Raw genomic sequence first — 15101 nt, 5'->3', positions numbered from 1 at the left:
ATTTTGTTTAAAAGGATGGTTGTAGATCTGTTTATGAAAAACAAATGGTTCAAAAATTTCTTAGATGTATAAAGTGACCAAAGACAAAAGTAAAACAAAAAATTTGCATGATGTTATAATACATATATCATCATTATAAAAACCATTTTTAAAACTAAAATTAATCAATGCTACATAATCTTTTACTACATTTTTAATAGACTTCGTTTAAATTAATTATGGTTTATAAAAAAAGACTTACTTATTTCGTTTATAAAAAAGTTGCACTTTCTTAAACATATTAATTTTGGTTTATATGTTGTGGAGAACTTGAACAGTCTCCAAACTCTTTTTCCTAAGGCTTGAGGGAGTGGACTCGCCACCCCTCTCGCCAAACAAGATGCTAAGATATCAAACACCACTCCTTTGGATTTGCCAAGCAAATAGCGAGAGGAAAGAAGAGAGAGAAGATGTAATAGTTGATTATGATTGGTTCATAGCTATTGTTATTTTTATCTTTTTTTTTTCAAAATAAACCCTATTAATTTAACACACCACCATTCCCTACCAAATGCTAAGAGTTAGTTGCTAAGAAAGAAAAAATGATGTGACACTCAAAATAATGATGTGGCAAGTTGCTAAGAGTGTTATCACTCCCTTTAGACTAAGTGATGTAAATTTTGTCTTGAAAATACAAATAATCACTACACACAGTCTCCTGTAACCTAGAAAACACCTACTATCATCAATATTACACAAATAAAAATCCATTTAATTTACATTTTTTTGAAACACTATTAAAATAAACGGAATTTTCAATCATATTAAACAGATACTAATTTAAAAAAAAAAATACAACCATGACATTAATACAAGTACTAACTTCAATTGAAAACCGACACTTACCAACTTGACATTTACTTTAAAACCTTCAACAAATAATACGATTTGAAATTGAGACTTACCTATGATTTATTAGGCTAAAATTATGTAACAGATCAAAGTTTCTATAAAAAAACATCTAACATAGAAAAATGTTAAGTTCTTTATTGTTTTTCTTGATTTTCTCAAACTTCGATCCTTTTAAATGGAAAAATTAACTATGGTATTAGACACTTTCATTCCCCGCATCAATTTTAATGACAAATTCTAAATGGACGGCTAAACAAAAGTTACTTCTATATCACAATTTCCACAATAAAGTCTATGAATTGCTTTTGACATAATTATGACAATAATTTACTCTTTTGTATTTTTTGCAACTTCCATGTTATTTATTTTTCTATACTACTCTATTCGCCTGTTTGATTTTCAATATAACATTTTTTTTTTGACAAAATGAAAAGACTCATCGTATTATATTTGATATTAATCAAAAATATAAGAGTAATATTTATCTTTTTGTTTTTGTTCTATCTTCAGATTTTCACAAATAGAAAAAGCACTTTCAAGGCTTCAATAAAAAACACTTTCAAGGCTTCAATAAAAAACCGACACTTCTGTTGAGATATGAGAACAAAATCAAATTCTGACTTTTGTAAAATATATATTATTTAACATTTCAAATTCATATCAGGATATGAAAGACAAATTAAAAACTAAAATTTTGAAATAAATCTAGATTTATTTATACACACTCACATTTACACATACATACAGATGACATACCTAACATACACACAAATCTAAAAGATTTCATACACACCAATGCACATATCTCAACATACAAAAAGATATAAACACATAAACATACACATATTAAAGATCTACAAGATAAAAGATGATATGATAGATCTACCAAATAATCCGGCACATGAGTTCAACACTTAAACCTATACTTATCCAAGAAGATCTGAAATGTCCTACAAACATGCTCGTTTTTGTGGATGCGGAGCAATGGTGGCTGTTGGGTTACTTGTGATGGTTGTGGTGGAGAATGAAGAAAGAACAGAAGGGATAAACGGGTTTATGGTGTTTGTTAATTTCCGATGAAGTGGGTGGATGAGGCAATACTGATTGTAAATGACAAACATAAAGGGTTTCCAAATATTATAGGCTGTTGAGAATGGTTGAGAGAGAGGGGGTGACAATGGTAGAATTGTGCAGTGGGAAGGCACACGGTGGAGGCCAAAAATATTGGCCTGTAGAGTAGGGTGTCGATTGTTTTGGTTTCTAAAAAGAATGGAGAAGGAACCTTTGCGGAGAGAGAATGAAACTTCTATAATAAAGTTGCATTTGTGATATATTGTTTAAATAGGAGTTCTATTTTAAAATGGTGTGTTTCATTGGTTTAAACCTATTCACAAGGATCACCAATTAACCACCATGATCTTTACCATTCATTTTAAATTAATGGTCAATATTCACTCTCATTGTTTTTAAGACTTTGGTCTTAAAATATGTAGGACCCACTACTATATATGTATTATATATATATATATATATATATATATATATATATATATATATATATATATATATATATATATATAGAGAGAGAGGTAAGTTCAATTGAGAAAAAATAAAAGGTTGAGAATGGGGGAATCATTCTCAGCCAATCATTTTTATATATGTAAAACACATTTAGATTAAGTCATTAAAGACATGATGTTTTTCTGAATCGTTCATTCGTTCTTCATCAACAACATCTGTTATTCATTCATCCGGATCGTTCCTCTGTTCTTCATCAACGTCATCTGTTCTTCATCAAAAAAACATCAACGTCACATGTTCATCATCAAAAAACATCGACACTTCATAAAACATCAATTCTTCATCAAATGTCTTCGTTATTTCATCAAAATGTTGTGATTCATCATCAAAAACATTTATTTGTACTATTAAGTGTAGTCGTGATTCAATCTTGTCCAGTTTCATTGATGTCAAGCAAAATCGATAAACATAATCCATATTTATCGATGTCATATCATTTTGCGATCACCAGTCATCGAAACTTCATCAATCGAACCTTCACCAATATCAAAAAACAGATAGCAATCGAAAGTGCATCAACATAACCATATATTTGAAGATTTTTTTTTAAAATCGCTTTTCAGGCTTGAAAAACTTCGTTTTTCATAAAATTTTTCACAATTTTTGATCTAAACCTATTGATTATTGATCAATTTTGATAGGATTTGATTTGTGTTGTAATTATTGGCTTCAATTGTTAATTTTTTAACATAATTATATAAGTTAATTTATTTGCACGCCAACTGTTCGATGAAATGCATAAACTAAATATATCACGTAATATTCACAAGTGAATATGCATTTACACGAGAATCAATGTATATCTTTTAAAAATACAGAGTAACTATGTAATTCGTATGTGAATAACATATAAAAATTATTTTCACATGTGAATACATGTAATATTCATAAATGAATACAGGTAATATTCATAAATGATAATGTATTTTTTCCAAAAAAAAAAACATTGTTTTAAGGTCCTAAGCAAGTTTATAATTCATATGTGAATAACATATAAGAATTATATCCGCATGTGAACATATGTAATATTCACAAATGAATATATATGTAATAATCAAATGTGAATATATATGTATTATTCACAAATGAATAAAACTGTCAATAAAACCGAGGACTACAAAATATATAAAATTAAAGATAAAAAAAGTATTTGATAAAAATATATATTTATTCACATACAACTAATCTTTTTAGGTTAATAAAATAATTATATAAGCATATATATTTTTATTAATGTTATATTCATTTGTGAATAAATGATAACTTTTTTGTTGGAAAATTATAAAAATAGAAAAACGTCATTTTGAGGCCCTAAACAGTCCCGAATGGCCGAAAAACACCGTACGTCACGACGAAGCTGTGAGTTTTGTAAATCGCACCATTTTACATCAAATATGCGAATTTCGTCCAATTCCGAGACTAAACTTCATTGCGGCAAATTGTTTTGATGATGTCACTAAATTTTCATTCCTACTAGTGATGACATCATCATGACATGCTATTTATTCATATATGAATAAAGTTTAGAAATCATTACGACATATTTACTGATGATGTTACTAACTTCCATCCCACTAGTAAAAACATCATTGTAATCTGTTATTTGTATTTATGTAAATAAACTATACATGTATATTTATTTATTTTGTGAATACAACCTTTATATATAAAAATAAATAATACACTATAAGAATTGGTTTGTGAATAGTTTTTTTTGTATATTGTAATAATATTATTTTACATGTAAAATCAACATTATACTAAGACAAACAACATTGTATTGGTTGTTGAATATCATTTGCATTTGAATTTAACACGATCAAAATGAAGAATATATTAAATTGTATAACATTGACACGTGAATATAAAAACATATTGTCTTCGTCAATGATATCTTCTCAATTACGTCAACCAATCGTCAACCACCAGGATATGAACAAACCATTGATTGAAATGTTATTCTTTTATTGAGTTATAACGATACCTGAAAAACATGTGAATACACATAAAAATGTTAAAAATATACTTTTAGTTCATAATAATAGCGATTTATCACATTCTAATTATCACATGGTATATTCACACATGAATGTACAATCATATGTGAATATTATATGATATATGTTGTTTATATTGTATATTTACACGTGATATTACATGGTATATTCACAAATGAATATTACATAGTATATTCGCATATGGATATTATATGGTAGATTCACATGTGAATATTATATGGTATATTTACTTGTGAATATTACACATTCTAGTCACATCTAAATATTGCATGGTATATTCATTCATAAATATTACACAGTATATTCACATATGAATAATATATAGTATATACACTTGTGAATATGATACAATATATTCATATTTAAATATTAAACGATGCATTCACTTGTGAATATTACATAGTATTTTCACTTGTAAGTATTAGATGATATATTCACTTATAAATATTAGATGATATATTCATATGTGAATATTACACAGTTTATTCACATATGAATATTACACAGTTTATTCACATATGAATATTACACAGGATATTAACATATGAATATTACAAGGTATATTCACAAATATATATAATTTTTATATGTTATTCACATATGAATAACATATAAACTTATATATTTGTTTTGTGTTTTAATAATCATATACTGATTAAGGTGCGAAAACATATTCATATGTGAATATAACGTGGTAATTTAGTTTATGCATTTCATCAAACAGTTGGAGTGCAACAAGTAAGCTTTTTTAAAAATGTTAAAAACATGATACTTTGACTATTTAAAACTTACAAAATAGTAGATTGATAGAGAATTATATGAAATTTTTCAAAAAAAAATGATTTGATGTTTTTCTAACCTTAATTTCGAAGTTTTGTTTGATGATCAATGTTGAATGAATGATATGAAGTGAAACTGTTGTTGATTATCGATGATGTTGATCTAATGACACTGGGAGTATAATTAATCGTAGATGTTGAAGATGTGCTCGTATTCAAGCAAAATTGAAGGTTGGATTGAAAGAACCAAAAACGAATTTTTTTTGTCTACTGTTGAATGACGTTGATGAACGTGTTTTTGACGAAGATGGATGATTGATTAACACTTGATGATGTTGATCGAGGATTTAATTGAAGAAATCTGGATGATCGTTGAAGGTTGGAGAAGAAATTTGGATGATGAACAATCGAGTAGTAATGAATTTGAATTGTTATCAAATTATCCATAGTTACGTATCTGTGATTGAAGGATATCATATCATATTTACAAGTTTTCCACCGTGTATTTTATGTTAAAGTGCTAATTAAATGATTGGCTGAGAATGATTCCCCCATTCTCAACCTTTTTTTTCCTCAACTGAACCCTCCTCTCTCTCTCTCTCTCTCTCTCTATATATATATATATATATATATATATATATATATATATATATATATATATATATATATATATATATATATATATATATATATATTGTAAATGATTGGTGGTGTTGTAAATAATTGGTGGATGACATAATAATTGGTGCATGGTAAATTTGTCAACATTTCTAACTAGTTACAATTATATGTTAGTAAAATTTGTAGTATAAATACCCTCCATTGTAAAGAATGAGACACACCAAAAGTTATAAGAGATATAACTTTCATATTCTCTCTAAATATTCTTTCTTCTCAATTAAAGTTCTTATCAAAGTTTACTAGTTTGGTTTGATTTATAGTTACATTAATTACGCTTAATTCATAACACGTTATCAGCACAAAATCTCTAATCAAGGTTATTAAACAAGTGGAAAATCACATCTATCTTAATCAAGGTATGTATTACTTAGTAAAAACACTATTAATTATAAAAACCTCAATCATATTAAAATAATAATACTAATGAATTAATGAAACTTATACATTATGGACATTATGGACTACTAACAATTTTTATTTCTTATACTAACATTTCCTTATGTATTCTAATTTTTATACTAACATTTACATTATGCAACTAATTTTTATTTATGCAAAGTAACATTTACATTATGCAGATAACTTTTATTTATGCATACTAACATTTATATTATGCTACTAACTTTTATTTGTGCATACTAACATTTAAATTATATTTATATATACATGTCAATGTTTATTTATATTTTAGATACTCTTCATAATTTTATTTAAACATTTACTAATATTTATTTATGTTTCTAATTAGTAAAGTTATGTATTAGTTATAAGTCTTATTACATGATTTATAAAATACATATACATATATACACAACGGGAATATATATGCAACGGTTATAAATAGTAAAAACAACGGCTATATTTTTTTACCATAAATAAACATCTTTACCCTGCTTATTTTACCCGCAACAAATTTTTCTCTCTTGTATCAAATAAATCAATTTCAAGAAATCAAGCTTCAAGATGATACATCCTTTTGTGATAATCATGACTATAATAGTCATGTTACTTTTCATCCCAATCCTTAACATCGAAGATAATATGGAATTTCATCTACTTTTAGGCTTGTATGCAATGTTAGCTTTACCGCTTCTTTTTTGTGTAATATTTATTGAAATAAATGGATTTTTATTTTTATTTTTATTTTGTTTAAAATTTATAGTTACATTATGTCCAACATTGCAAAGCTCGAGTTTGTAGCACTTGAAGTTAGTGGGAAAAACTATGTGTCATGGATGATAGATGTAAAAATGCATCTTGAATCCATGGGAATCTCAAATACTATATATGAATTTAATAACATCTTGGCACAAGACAAAGCAAAAGCACAAGTTTTCCTTCGTAAGCATATTGATGAAATGTTGAGATTTGAATATCTTGATGTTACTGATCCAAGTATTCTCTGGAATCTTTTGAAAGAAAGATTTGATCATCAAAAGGAAGTTATACTTCCAAATGCTAGAGATGAATGGAGAACACTAAGGTTTCAAGACTTCAAGAAAGTAAATGAATACAACTCAACTTTGTTCAGAATATGTTCACAACTCAAGTATTGTGGACAAGAGGTTACTGATGAAGATATGTTGGAGAAAACTTACTCAACATTTCATGCAACAAACATTACCTTGATGCAACAATATCGGATGCAAAAGTTCACAACATATTCTGAACTGAATGCATGTCTGCTCGTTGCAGAGCAAAACAATGAACTCTAGATGAAAAACCATGAATCTCGTCCAACGGGATCAGTAGCACTTCCTGAAGCAAATGCTACAAATATTGATGGTCATCGAAACAATACACGTAGACGAGGGCGAGGTCGTGGTCGAGGGCGAGGCCGTGGCTATTTTAATCGAAACCAAAGCCATAATCAGAACCATAATTCTGGTCGTGGACAAGGTAATAATCGTGGTCGTGGCCAGAAAAGAAATAATTACCAATATTCACAAAGAAACAATGTCCACACACAAGATAAGGCCAAAGTGGCAAGGTATGACACTGGGACATCACAAAAATCTGATGGTTCATGTTATAGATGTGGTAGCACAGGCCATTGGTCAAGGACCTGTCGCACACCTGCACATCTTTGTCAACTTTATCAAGAGTCCGTTAAAGGAAAAGGAAAAGAAGAAAACCTCATTGATAATGTTGAATTCACTCCGCTAAATGTTGCTAATTTCTGCAATGACATGGAAGACATAAACTAAAAAAAAAATCTATTATTGTTCTAGTAAAACTATTTTTCCTTCGTTTGTTTTTCATGTAATATCTTTCCTACAATAAATGAACTTTCTTTTTAATAATAATTATGATTATGTTTATTCACTTATTATTCCTTTTATATGTGAAGTTTAATATGAGTCCAACTGGAGCACAACACCAAGAAAAGATTGGAGATCTTTGTATAGCAGATCGTGGTAGTACACATACTATTCTGAAATCAAAGAAATATTTTTCAGAATTAGTACCAACAAAAACAGTCATACATACAATATCAGGTCCTGCAGACCTGATAGAGGGAACCGGGAAAGCCCATTTTATATTACCAAATGGTACAAGCTTTTGTATAGAAAATGCCTTATTTTCTCCAAAGTCTAATAGAAACTTATTAAGTTTCAATGACATATATTTCAAAGGATATGACACAAAAACTGTGACCATTGAAAATAAGAAATATATGTATATTATAGACACAAACCATGTGCTTGAAAAACTACCAACACTTGATTCTGGTCTGCATTATACATATATACATATGATTGAATCAAATATGGTAGTCGAAGGAAAGCATTGTGATCCTGGGACATTCAGTTTATGGCATGATAGGTTGGACCACCCATGATTAACAATGATGCGAAGGATAATTGAGAATACACATGGGCATCCATTGAAGGACCAAAAGTTCCCTCAATCCAATAGCAGAAAACCATGTACATCTTGTTCCCTTGGAAAGTTAATTATAAAACACTCTCCAATGAAAGTTGAAAGGGAGTCACCTAGATTTCTAGAAAGAATTCAAGGTGATATATGTGGACCGATTCACCCACCATCTGGACAATTTAGATACTTTATGGTCTTAATAGATGCATCCAGCAAATGGTCTCATGTTTGCCTATTATCAACTCGTAATATGACATTCGCAAAGTTTCTTGCCCAAATTATTAAATTAAGGGCACATTTCCCTGATTATACTATCAAAAGAGTGAGACTTGATAATGCTGGTGAATTTACTTTACAAGCATTTAATGACTATTGTATGTCTGTAGGAATTGTTGTTGAGCATCCAGGTGCTCATGTACACACACAAAATGGTTTAGCTGAATCACTGATTAAACGTCTCCAGCTAATAGCTAGACCATTGATAATGAGGGCCAAACTTCCTGTTTCTGTTTGGGGCCATGCAATCTTACATGCTGGATCATTGATACGCATGAGACCAAGTTCATATCATGTGACAATCCGAAATTTCTAGCTTGTATAAACATTCAAATTTATTCAGAGTTAGTCTTGTTTGTTAACTTTTAGCCCTATTTGGAGTCTATTCGAGCATTCTAAACTTAGTACATCAAAGGAATCAGTGTTAGGATGAATTGGTTGAAGTTCTAGTCATGAAGCAAACCGAAAACCTCCTCAAAAAGGGGTTTTCGGTCAAGATCTTTGGGTTTTCGGTCAAGGTGACCGAAAACTCCCTTATACATATATATTTCATGATCATTTTGATCATTCTTTCCTTTACAAGTCAAGAAAACTTCCATTCTCTCTCAAGTATCATCGAGTTCTTCATTCCAATCTTCAAAATTGTAAGAATTCCCTTCATCTAATTTGTTGATACAAAGCTTTATCAAGTACAACCCTTTGATTTCATCCATGAAATCATCTCTTTTGGGTTAGATCTTCAAGAACACCAAGAACACCAAGAACACACACTAGTGTTTTGGTCTAAAATCAACTCTATTAGCCTCTAAATCGTAAGTATTACTTCCCTATACTTGTTATCTACTTGAAACTCTTGATTTAGGGCCTTGAAATCATCATTTATCCAAGAACAAAAGGTGTTTTCGGTCTAGTGCATCTCCTTAGACCGAAAACCCTTATGAAGGGTGCAATATGACTTTAAGCCTTTCCTAATACGCAGTATTGAGTCTAGAACACTTCATTGATTGTGGAAAGCCCTTAAAAATCACCAAACATCATGAGTTTTCGGCCAACCATTTGGACCGAAAAACCTTTTGGGCCGAAAACCTCTTTGGACCGAAAACCCTTTGGGCCGAAAACCTCAAGAAACATACTACTTGGACCGAAAACTCCTTTAAGTGGCTATACAACCCTTTTATGCAATCCTAAGTGATTGTAACACATCCATTTAAGGATTTCTTAGTCCTTAAAGTGTTATTCTTTACCTGATTAGTTGAGTAAACACTAATTGTATTCATATATGTGTCTTTATATGCTAAATAGGATGCGTGTGTGCTCAAGTCTTCACTTGACACTTAGCATCCTTTTTCCGATCTTACATTCGCATCACTCACTTCAAGTGAGTTTATACCCCTTAATAAACCTTTTAAATGATTTTAAATGCTTTTACGGGGGGGGGGGGGGTGGGGGGATACAAGTTGAACTACTATAGTTATTATATCAATCACATGTGATTAATAACTATCGACCATATGGATTTTCTTACTTTTCAAGCTGTGTTATCAAACAAACTACTTCAAACTGTTTTGCAAACTCTTTTACATGTTAAATAATTTTATTAAACTCTTTTGAACTTATACTTTGTCAAATATGTATCTATATAGATATAGTTATATAAGTAGGATTGAGAGGACTTAGGACTGATAACTCACCTTACTTCATGTTCCTTGTTTGGTTGTGGACTTAGGGTATCTGTTGTTTGTCCGAAGGTCGTTTGGATCCTAGTTATATATTATGTATATATGTATATATATAAAAGTTCCTTCATTTAGTTCAATACCTTTGGGTAGCAACGGTATACAAACATGTTCATTCATACAAACAACATTACTAGTAAGCTATAATAGGTATAGTTTAGGAACTTACTAATACTATTTCTAGAGCAATGAAACATACAATGAGTCAGTTCATACATGAGTCAATAACATACAGATAGAGAATACTATGATGAGAAACAAACATAACATACTATGATGAGAAACAAATAAAGCATACTATGATGTGAAACAAACAATAACACACAGAGAGAACATGCATACATACTAGACAGAGAGAGAACATACAATACAGATAGTACATTCATTACAATAGTACACATAATACATATACAAGAACATTACAACAGTTATGTGAGCCACGTAACGGGGCATGACATCACCTGTCATGGCTCGTTTTGTATCCAGAGTCTCCTACAAGGAGAGCGTGGAATTTGTGTATAGATCTATATTGGATTGAGTATCCTACACCTTGTTGTTCGCTACAGTGGGACTTGCAAGTCTACGGGTGCCAAATGTCATTTCTTCCGACGTCTTTCATCGTCGTGTTTTTAGTCGGTAGTATGGTACAGGCATATCACATGTTACTTTAAATAACAATTGGTTTAAGGTAATTAGTACAGCAGTAGTTACTTAATACAACACTATAGTACTTTATTATTTCCCCATTACATTCACCTTGTAATCTTCACACAATGAACGGTAATGTAAAAGCTATATCTTTGGATAATGATAGTCATATTTGGGAAAATACACACTTTTACAAGAAACTAACATACATTTCATTTGATGCCTTGGTAGAAGGCTGCGATTAGTAGAAAATATAGGATTTTCTAGGAGATACAAACATTTACAAACATTAGATCAAGTACATACAAACACTTTCATACAAACAATGACACTAAAATACTTATGAACTCACCAGCTTTAAAGCTGATCAACTCTTTCAAAATAACTTGTATTCTCAGGTCATCAGTAGACAGGTACCGATGCCAGGCTTTTGAGAAGATGGAGCACTTTCAAGACTCATCTTATATTTTGATTTACATTTTTGGTGTCTTATAACTTGTATGAAATTATATTATTAATGCAATGGATGATGCTGTTGCTTGTTTACTACTATTCTTTGTTATGATACTGTAAATGACATCCTCCACCGTCGAACGTTTCTGCCGTTCCGGTTTTGGGGTGTGACAGATTGGTATCAGAGCATAGTTTATAGTGAATCGAGTATATCAACCCATAAAAGATATACAAACTATAAACACAACGGGATTAAAATACTCTGACCAAGAGTTTATACTTTTAAATAATAAAATATTGAAACAAGTATACATACCTGCATTCATACTAAAATCAGTGTCACTAGGACAGAACAAAAGTATTACGACTGTTGGGCAACACAATTAGACTTAGAGACATATGGTCAACCCTGGGAAGATATAGCCTGATCAACTATATTATCCAAGGAGTGACTAGCATGTGCCTAAGGATGGTTGTGAGGTTGCAACAAGTCTAAAAACTTACCAACAATACTACAATAAAAACATTGGAACAGAACATAAACCTAAAATACTATAGGAGTATTTGTGTTACTATAATTACTTATCTGAGAATTAAAGATCTTTATCAGTAGATCAATAATTGCTAAGTGGATACGCTAAGGTTATATGTACTAGGATGTCATAGACTTAGAATCTGTGATCTTTGCTTTACTTCCTGTTCCTTGTTTGGTTGTGGACTTAGAGTTAGGGTCACCTATTCGAAGGTCTATCCTATTTTGAGTACATATAACTGGTATGCATTAAAAAAGTATTGAAGTAACCGATAAAGATCATCTTATAGTTAACTAATTAGTGCGTCTATTTAGTTATTTCTTATACCCCTTTCTCGTGTAGATATCATGGCTGGATTCCATCTTCCCGGAGATCCATACTTCCCAAATGAAGGCAATGCTAGATGGCTTGGAGAAGAGCTAGAAGATGATCATCCAATCCCTTTGGATGATCACTATGCTGAAGGCTTTTCTGATGGTTCTGACTCAGAGCCAGAAGTCAACAACCTACCCCCAGTAGCTCCAAACCCGAACCCTCGTCCAGCATTTCAAGGACTCACACCTCTGTAGGCCACAAACTTGAACAGGTGGAGTCAGGAACAGGGTCAACCCATTCCCTACAATGGGGACAAAAGCTTTTACAACCTAAATGAATGAGGTTCAGCTGACCAAGTCCTGCCCATCATGGTTTGTAGGATTGCTCGGAACACCGAGCAAGGTCGAGCAGCTATCGACCGAGTAGTGGAGATTGAAGCCAACTCTGACGTTAACACAGTCTGCATTCGTCAGCTAGAGTCTGCTCATGAAAGGACCCAGGTCCATAATGCAGCCCTACAAAGAGAACTTACTGAAACCCGAGCTGAAGTTAGGGAACTTCGAGCTCGACAGGCAATGACAGAAAGGCGCATGAGAGACATGGAGCGTCGTCTGTCAGAATCAAGGACTCACTCTAGTGGCTCTCGTCATAGATAGATGTGACAACCCGAAATTTCTATTCTGTACAACCATTCACTTCAATAGAAGTCAAAATTGTTTCTGCTAACTTTTAAGCTTTTTGGAGTCAGTTTGAGTGTTCTAAAGCCTAGTACTGCAAGAGATAACTGGAGAGAGGATACTTTAGGGTAAAGTGTGCAACATTTAAGTTCCAAAACTCCAAGAGTTTGGAGTTTACGGCCCAAATGGTATTGGGGCCGTAAACCCTAAGGACTATATAAATGACACTTAGTTATTTTTAGCTCTTTTACACATTTTCAAGTCTAGAACCATTTCTCTCTCAAGTATCATCCAAAGTTTCTTCAAAATCTTCAAGAAAGTAAGTGTTTTCTTCCTTGTTTAGTTGATCTCTTCCTTAATCTAGTGATCTTACATGATTTCATCCATGAAATCATTCCATTTGTTTAGATCTTCAAGCATTCTTCATTTCACCAAGAACACACACTAGTGTTCTTGGGCCATGAACACACTTTCAAGCTCCTTTATTGTAAGTATTCTTACCCTAGTGTGTTATAAGGCTTGTTTCACTTCTTATTCAACTAGAAAACACAAAGAAACACAAGATCAAAGATGTTTACGGTCAAGACATGTTCTTGAACCGTAAACCCTAATAGATGGGGCAAAGTGAGCCCTAGTCCCTTCCTTAGCCTTGGATACTAGTCTAGATCACTTCCTTGAAGTGTTTAGGACCTTAAACATCAAAAATATCAAGAACACATAGAGTTTACGGCCGTAAACTCATAGAGAAATAGTCCATGGGCCGTAAACTCTATAAAGTGGTGCCATTGTGCCACTAATACTTCCTAGGGCTTGGACTTGATCATAGTATGCTTAAACTTGACTTGTAAGACCTTAAAACACCAAATGGTAGAAGTTACCATGGGTTTACGGCCGTAAACCCATTAGGACCGTAAACCCTAAACCGTAAACTCATGAAGAGTTTACCCTTGGACCATAAACTCAAAAGCAAAGCCCTACAACCCTTAGATGCAACCCTTGATACTTCTAGCACTTGAATCAAAGTGTTTTCCATGTTCTAGGGTGTCTTAACTTGGTTAATTAGTTGTTAAATGACTAATTGGATACATATATGTGTCAATACTTGTGAAATAGGATCCGTGTGTGTGCTCAAGTCTTCACTTCACACTTAGCATCCTATACCATCCGTTCATCCAAACCACTCACTACAGGTGAGTTCATACCCCTTAATCAACCTTTTAAATGATTTTAAATGCTTTTATGGGGGGAATACAAGTTGAACTATTATAGTTATTATATCAATCACATGTGATTAATAACTACCAAACAAGTGGATTTCTTACTTTTCAAACTGGTTTATCAAATAAACTACTTCAAAATGTTTATCAAACACTTGTACATGTTAAACTCATTATCAAACTTGTTTCTTTATGCCAAACTGCTTTCAAACCGTTTTATGAAATGACATCAAGTCATCAATATTTACTAAAACTATTCAAAAGGTTTTACAAAACTTCTTTGTCTTTTAAACTAATATAGATTGTTAAATGTGTATCTATGTAGATATAGTTATATAAGTAGGATTCAAAGGACTTAGGACTGATAACTCACCCTACCTCATGTTCCTTGTTTGGTTGTAGTCTTAGGGTATCGG

The sequence above is a fragment of the Lactuca virosa genome, chromosome 1, assembly GCF_052849685.1.
Source record: "Lactuca virosa cultivar CGN04683 chromosome 1, Lactuca_virosa_CGN04683_v6, whole genome shotgun sequence".
Taxonomy (NCBI): Eukaryota; Viridiplantae; Streptophyta; class Magnoliopsida; order Asterales; family Asteraceae; genus Lactuca; species Lactuca virosa.
This window is presented reverse-complemented; position numbering follows the sequence as displayed.